Genomic DNA, 8,269 nt, shown 5'->3' with positions numbered 1-8,269 from the left:
AAGGATCTGAGGGGGGAGGGAGAGAAAGAAAGAAAGAATGGAGGCGGGGGGGGGGGGGTGTGGAAAATGTCCATGAGGACAGACCTAGGGTTTCGGCTCGGGTGGGTTTGGGCCGTTGGATCCGGAAGCATCCGATGGTGGTTGATGCGTGATCCGCGTGATATGCTCATGGTCCAATCAGAATGCAGCAAACCATTTGATGACCTTATGACCAATATAAATTGGTCGTGATCGATTCAAGATAAAAAAATTCATTCCATTTTTCAGTGCTCAAAATGAGTATTTTTGTGAAATTCCTATCAAATATTTGTTCAAATGATTCCATATTTCGCACAAGTTTGCATCTTGGAATGGCAAACAATATTGACAAAGGGAGTTTTCATTTTCTTTGGACGAAAAAACCATTTTCCATTTTTCGAGTGCCCAAAAGGAGGTTTTTTTGTGAAGAACCTATAATATATTTGTTGCAAAATTGGACCGAATCATTTTTCTAAAATACTAGGCCATATTCCATGCACAATTGACCAAATGGTTGGGTGTAAAAAGTTTTGATCCACCTCTCATGAAAAAGACAAATTTTCGCCGGTTCAGTTGGAAGCGGGTCAAATTTGAACTGTAGCTGCCTTCTAGTTTGCTCTTTATTTTTTCCAAAAATCATTTCTAGGTACATAAGTATCTATTTTATCAGAGAAACACCAAAAAAATTCCAAGATTCAACCACTAGCTAGGAACGGTCATTCCCGCCGTTTTGACCGCATTTTGAAACGGGCATAAAAAATTCAAAAAAGATCAAAAAAATGGAAAACATTCGCATTGTGTCATCATATGTGACCAAGTTTCCAGGAAAAATAATAAACTTGTAATACGACAATTATTTTAAAAAAGTGTTCTCAGAAACGAGCTATCACGTGTGGAGATCAATGGCTTTCAAGCCAAATGATCAATCTTATGGCCACATTCATGGCATAGTTTGTTCAAATGATCTCATATTGTGCACAAGGGTGCATATTGGAATGGCAAACAATGTTGCCTAAGAAAGTTTTCATTTTCGTTGCACAGAAAATTCATTTTCCATTTTTCGAGTGCTCGAAATGAGGTTTTTTTGTGAAGGACCTACCATATATTTGTTGCAAAATTGTACCAAATCATTTTTATAAAATATTAGGACATATTTAATGCACAATTGACAAAATGGTTGGGTGTCAAAAGTTTTGATCCACCTCTGGTGAAAAAGACAAATTCCCGCCGATTCAGTTGGAAGCGGGTCAAATTTGAACTGTAGCTGCCTCATAGTTTGCTATTTATTTTTTCCAAAAATCATTTCTAGGTATGTAAGTATCTATTTAATCAGAGAAACACCAAAAGTTTTCCAAGATTCAACCACTAGCTAGGAACGGTCAAGCCCGCCGTTTTGACCGCATTTTGAAACGGGCATAAAAAATTCAAAAAAAATCAAAAAATTGGAAAACCTTCGCATTGTGTCACATATGTGACCAAGTTTTCAGGAAAAATAATAAACTTGTAATACGACAATTATTTTAAAAAAGTGTTCTCAGAAACGAGCTATCACGTGTGGAGATCAATGGCTTTCAAGCCAAATGATCAATCTTATGGCCACATTCATGGCATAGTTTGTTCAAATGATCTCATATTGTGCACAAGGGTGCATATTGGAATGGCAAACAATGTTTCCTAAGAAAGTTTTCATTTTTGTTGCACGGAAAATTCATTTTCCATTTTTCGAGTGCTCGAAATGAGGTTTTTTTGTGAAGGACCTACCATATATTTGTTGCAAAATTGTACCAAATCATTTTTATAAAATATTAGGACATATTTAATGCACAATTGACAAAATGGTTGGGTGTCAAAAGTTTTGATCCACCTCTGGTGAAAAAGACAAATTCCCGCCGATTCAGTTGGAAGCGGGTCAAATTTAAACTGCAGCTGCCTCATAGTTTGCTATTTATTTTTTCCAAAAATCATTTCTAGGTAAATAGGTATCTATTTAATCATAGAAACACCAAAAGTTTTCCAAGATTTAACCACTAGCTAGGAACTGTCATTCCCGCCGTTTTGACCACATTTTGAAACGGGCATAAAAAATTCAAAAAAAATCAAAAAATTGGGAAACCTTCGCATTGTGTCATTATATGTGACCAAGTTCCCAGGAAAAATAACAAACTTGTAATACGGTAATTATTTTAAAAAAAGTGTTCTTAGAAACGAGCTATCACGTGTGGAGATCAATGGCTTTCAAGCCAAATGATCAATCTTATGGCCACATTCATGGCATAGTTTGTTCAAATGATCTCATATTGTGTACAAGGGTGCATATTGGAATGGCAAACAATGTTGCCTAAGAAAGTTTTCATTTTCGTTGCACGGAAAATTCATTTTCCATTTTTCGAGTGCTCGAAATGAGGTTTTTTTGTGAAGGACCTACCATATATTTGTTGCAAAATTGTACCAAATCATTTTTATAAAATATTAGGACATATTTAATGAACAATTGACAAAATGGTTGGGTGTCAAAAGTTTTGATCCACCTCTGGTGAAAAAGACAAATTCCCGTCGATTCAGCTAGAAGCGGGTCAAATTTGAACTGCAGCTGCCTCATAGTTTGCTATTTATTTTTTCCAAAAATCATTTCTAGTTACATAAGGACCTATTTAATTATAAATACATGGTTTGGTGGCGATACGTCGAGGTTTGGGCGGTGGCCGAGGGCCCCAACTCTAGAGCGCGTAAACTCGCATGCCCGTCGCGTGGTCACCGCGTGACCGTAATGTTGCCATGTGTTCTGGGTGGCCTAGGCATGTCTAGTGGGTTGGGCTCTTCCCAAGTTGGTGCTAGGAAGAAAATTAGAACATAAGATTCTCACGAGGAGACCGATCGATGCTCAAACATGAATTAGCAACCAAGTGTTTGATTAGCGGTACGGGAAATGCACATGGCCAATGGGCGTGAGTTTTGGATGAGGATGATCATCTACTAAGGAGAATGTCTTCACAACTTTTTAGCTCAAAAGGAGGATCCTAGGTGGTACTTGCTTTGCAGAGTACCACGCTGGACAAAAATATGAATGTTGAAGCTGGGCTCAAAATAATGAATGGAGTGAGCTGAAATTTTGTGGAGGATGGTTATTTGGGCATAGGAAAGCATTGCAGAAAATTGATACCATTTTTACATGCCAAAGTATTACTTCCTTCACAATGCTCTTCTATGGATAGAAACTTGGGAAAACTAGTGAGAGAGATTGGATGAATGAAATGAGCTCAAAATTGGTGTAGGTAAGTTACTTAAGTATGGTCATGCGCTGGTAAATTTTCAGATCATTTGGGTAAGCCTAGCTAGTACTTACTTCACAAAGCTTCTCTCGAGGTAGAAACTTTGGAAATTTCCCGAGAAAGATTTACTAGGAAAATTGAGATGAATATTATCATGTGGCAATGATTTTGGTATGGAAGAGTGCCCGAAAAGTTTGAGGGTAATAGGAGGGGTCTATATAACACTTGCTTTGCAACGTGCCAATTTGGCCATAAAATATAAATTGAACCTGGGCTCACATAGATGACTTGACTGAGCTGCAATTTGGAGGAGGGCGATAATTTGGGCATACAAAGGAACTGTATACATTTCATGTCATTTAGAGATATAAAAAAGGTACTTCCTTCACAATGCTTCTAGGTGGACAAAAACTTTGGAAATTTGCCGAGGAAGATTTGCTAGGCAAATGGAGCTGAATTTTGTCATGCGGTAATGATTTGGATAGGAAAGAGTGCCCAAAAATTCCTAGGGCAATCAAGAATATATAAATAGCACTTCCTTCATAAAGTGTTGTTGTGAACAGAATAGGAAAATGAATATTCTTGAATTAGTTTTGAACTAGGCAAGGAAGGATTTTTACATATTTGATGAAGATATGCCCCAAAGAATTTATGAGATTTTTTTGGGAATTTTGGGAATGATAGAAATATAGGTTGCTTCACAACCTAGGGCAAAAACTGCCACATGGACATGACACATAGACAAAACTGATGAGATGGCGCCTAGTCATCACAACCCACCACAATCTACAAGGCTATGACCATCTATATTGGTCATTAACAACTAGAAATAAGGCAGCGGACTAGCACTGTTTGCTTTGTGACCATTTCGTGTAAGGAAATTACGACCTTTCTGACCAAAATGGTCGCAATGGTTTAGGGTTTGGAGCCCCCTGAACAGCTTTTGACCAATTTGTCTAAAATGGTCATAAATTTATGACCAATTCTTCGAGGGTCACTGACAGAAGGTCATAAGTTGACATATTTCTTGTAGTGGGCGGCGAGGCCGTCTCACCCTGGGAGAGGGTGCGATCTGGGCTTTGGCCCACGGTGGTCTTCCCCGGAGCAGCGGCGCCTTCGGCAGCGAGGCGGTGGCTCGTCAACATCTTTCCACCCTACGGTGGCTACCGGCCGGCCATGGGGCTCTGAGGCGACGTCCGGTGAGCCTGGCCCATGCAGGATCCAGATCTGGCATCTGCGGGCCTGTAGGGACGATGGACCTGGGCGGGCCTCGTTCGTCGTTGGTGCTGGCGTCGGCGGCTACAGTAGGCGCAGTTCATTATGCGACCGGCGGTCTGCTCCGGCGGTTCTCCTGGCGTCAGATCTGAAGTTCTCCATCTGATCCACTTCCCGCCGGATCTCGCGTCGGTGATCTTCACCGGGCTGATGGTGGCTAGGCACGGTGGTTTAAGTCAGGTCCGGGAGAAATCCTTTGGTGGCTTGGCCATCCACGTCGGTGACACCGCCTGCGGGCGCTACTTCCCTCCCTGGAGGCATCGGCGAGATCCCTTCTCTCCACCCCCTCTTCTCCGACCCAAGGTTAATTCCTGTTATCCCTTGCGGATGCGGCGGCGGCGGCGCTCGGTGTCCTTACCTCCATGGGGGCACCGTTTGGCTAGGAGAAGTTGGTGTGTGGTGCCATGTAGTTAATTCGGTCTCCTGACCCCCCCGGAGGAAAGTCCAAAATCCGCGTGATTGGACGACGGCGATGACTTGTGCGTCATACCCTTCATGAAGGCGCCGTCTGGGGAGGCTTGGGTGTTCGGGAGAGGACTCTGGCGGAAGGGATAGGACCAGTGGCAGTAGGTGGTGTTCGCGAAGGAGGAGCACCGTGGCGTCTGGCACGTCGACAACAGCGGGTCTCAGCGGCATGGAGCAGCGGGGTCTCACCGGTGGGCGTGTGATGATGGACGAGCACAGGATGGTGGCGTTGTCTGGCGTCGTGGTGGCGTCAACGACAGCTAGACCGGGCAAGGTAGATGCAACAGTACATCACTGAGGATGGATTGGTGGCAGGTGGCTGCGGCGGCCTCATACCCGGCAGGCGTCCTGGTTGAGGAGTGCGTCGGACTGGTGGGTGCCCCATACCCAGCAGGTGTCCTGGTTGGGACCTCGGGTCTTAGATGTTAGGTTTGGTTGTGAGGTCTGTTTGGTATTAGGCCCAGACTATCAGCATCCCTTCATCAATTGGATAGGAGTAGCGATAGATGTTGCCTAGACGGTGGCTTTAGTCTTACTGTCGTATGACTTGTAAGGTCTTGTGTGAATAATTAATAAAGTGGCTGCATGCATCGTCTAGATGCAGAGGCCGAAGGTCCTCCTCCTTTTCTAAAAAAAACCATTAGCCTTTTGTTTTCTGGGTTTATCTGCAAAACAAGCCATTCATGAAGCATTTTGATGATGAGATTCACAAGAGTGCAAGGATCAGAAACCTTGTTATTATCAAACACAACACAATTTCTTTGCTTCCAGATTGTCCAAAAGATGGTAGAGGTACCTACTATTACCAGGTTTCTCTCTCTTTTGTAAAAGTTTTTGGTCCAAAGATTAAACAGGTCATTCACATTATAAAGGATATCTTGCAAATCAAAAGTACATTTCATGATATTCCAAAGTATCTTAGTAATAGAACATCTAAAAAAAATGATCAATGCTTTCATCATGAACAGAATGGGCATTCCCCCACCCCCATCCAGCCCCTTCTCAGCAAGTTATCTCTGGTCAAGATGATATTTATCAGTAGTAGCCAAACAAAACAGCCAACCAAAACTTTTACCCTGGGGGGCATTTTAGTTTTCCACATAAAGTTATGTGGGTATTTCACCGGATATTGTCTTTGGAGGCCGAGCTCCATGCAGCTCGGTTTTAAAAAAATTGAATTTTGTCGAATTTCCTATTTTCTACATTTCAAAAAATTCTGAAAAAATACACACATATACATGAAGGCATAACATATATGTGTATAAATTTTCAGGCCAAATTAAGTTGAAATGAGGGCTGTGCAAAAAATACAAATTTGGGGCTTTTTAACACATGATACTATTAATCTTCTAAGGCCATGAGTTTGTCTTTTTTGTACAGGTCACATTTCAATGTTTTTCATTCTAAAATTTTACACACATAGACATAACATATTTGTTTACTTGCACAAATTTTTTTCATATTTTTTTGAAACCAGAAAAATTGAATTTTGATTTGTTTTCAAAAAAAGGCCTCTATGGCTCCCGGGAGCCAAACGTCCGCTCTCGGTATTTCACCCCATTTTCAATCAAGTATCTGTAATAAGAATTAACAATGTATATTCCATTCTTGTTTAAAGAGCATTTAATTATGTCTCTATTCTGATTCAATACTACATTAACACAACTCTCCTTTCTCAAGAGTCTCCATATAAAATTCCCCGAAGGAAACCGAATCAAGTCCTTTTTCTAGCATGTCAGCTACTGATTTATTTTTATCAAAGCATAAGTTGTAAAGTCTAGGAAAATTGTCTTTTACAGCTTTGTCTCCTATCCACCAATCTTCCCAGAACCTCACATCTCTTCCATTACCAATAACTAATTTACATAGAGCAAGGAACAAAATTGTGAGATCAATTCAGACCAAAATTGTGAGTCCCCTATTTTTTTTCTTGTCCTTTTCTTCTTGCCATAGTAATCTAGCTCTGGAAAAATACATTCTCTTATTAACACCAACATGAAGTCCATAGAAGGACATGATAGAGTATGGTATACCAGTTAGAGAGGACTGTATCACTGTCACTCTCCCAGCACTAGCTGTTGATTTCCCTTGCCAATTGCTACATTTACTTTCCATTTTCCCTTCATGGGGTTTCCAATCTTTATTTCTAATTCTTTTTTATCTAGAGGTAACCCCAAATATTTCATTGGCAATGACCCTATAGGACAAGTAAAAATTGAGCAAAATTCTCAACTTTATTAGCAACATCTCCAAATAAAAACAACTCACTTTAATGAAGTTAATTTTCATTCCTGACATTTGTTCTAATAGGCAGAGTACACATTCAGATTCTGTGCACTATTATAATCATCTTGCAACATGAAGATTGTGTCATCTACGTATTGCAACATTTAATTCCATACACAGTATTTTCCTCCAACACCCCCCTAACCAAGCCATTTGCTCTAGCTTTATCCATTAGCATAGCTAGAGCATCAGCAGCTAGGTAAAAAAATAAGAAGAGACAAGGAGTCACCCTGTCTCAACCCATTGTGTGTGGGTAAATAGGGTCCTAAGTTTTCATTAACCTTCACAGATTTTTCCTCCACTAATGGTATGCATGATCTAGTCAATCCATTTGTCTAGAAAGCCTTGCATCTAAAGCACTTGTAAGACAAATGTCCGTTGACTTTATCATATGCTTTCTGGAAATCCACCTTAAATAGCAGTGCACTCTGCTTTTTTTATGGATATTATTCAGAGCTTCATGCAAAATAAGAATCCCCTCTATAATATATTCTACCCTTTACAAACGCAGTTTGTATTGGAGATATCACTTCCCAGCAACCCATTCAATCTATTCATCAAAACTTTTGTGAAGATTTTAAAGATTACATTTAATAAACAAATAGGTCTATATTTCTGACTTTTGATTTCCTTCTTTGGTTTTAGGGACTAGTGTTACCATGCCATAATTAAATCTGGAAATATCAAGCACCCCAGCTAGTAAGACACAACTGTAAACCCATCCGGGCCTAGCGATTTATTATGTGTTGTCCCAAATACTACATGCGGTTTTACAGCGTAAGGACCCGGGTCCAATTCCTGGAATTGACAGATGATGCATAGAGGGTTTCCTCCATTTATTGAGGATCAAACTTGGTGTCTAGTCAAACCACTCATCAAGAAATATCTTGATATTCATTTTTTTAATCTGAGGACCATGTTTATTTTGGTACTCATACTAAAATGGTTGTATGCAT

This window comes from Triticum dicoccoides, chromosome 1A, assembly GCF_002162155.2.
Source record: "Triticum dicoccoides isolate Atlit2015 ecotype Zavitan chromosome 1A, WEW_v2.0, whole genome shotgun sequence".
NCBI lineage: Eukaryota > Viridiplantae > Streptophyta > Magnoliopsida > Poales > Poaceae > Triticum > Triticum dicoccoides.
Note: the sequence above shows the minus strand (reverse complement) of the source record.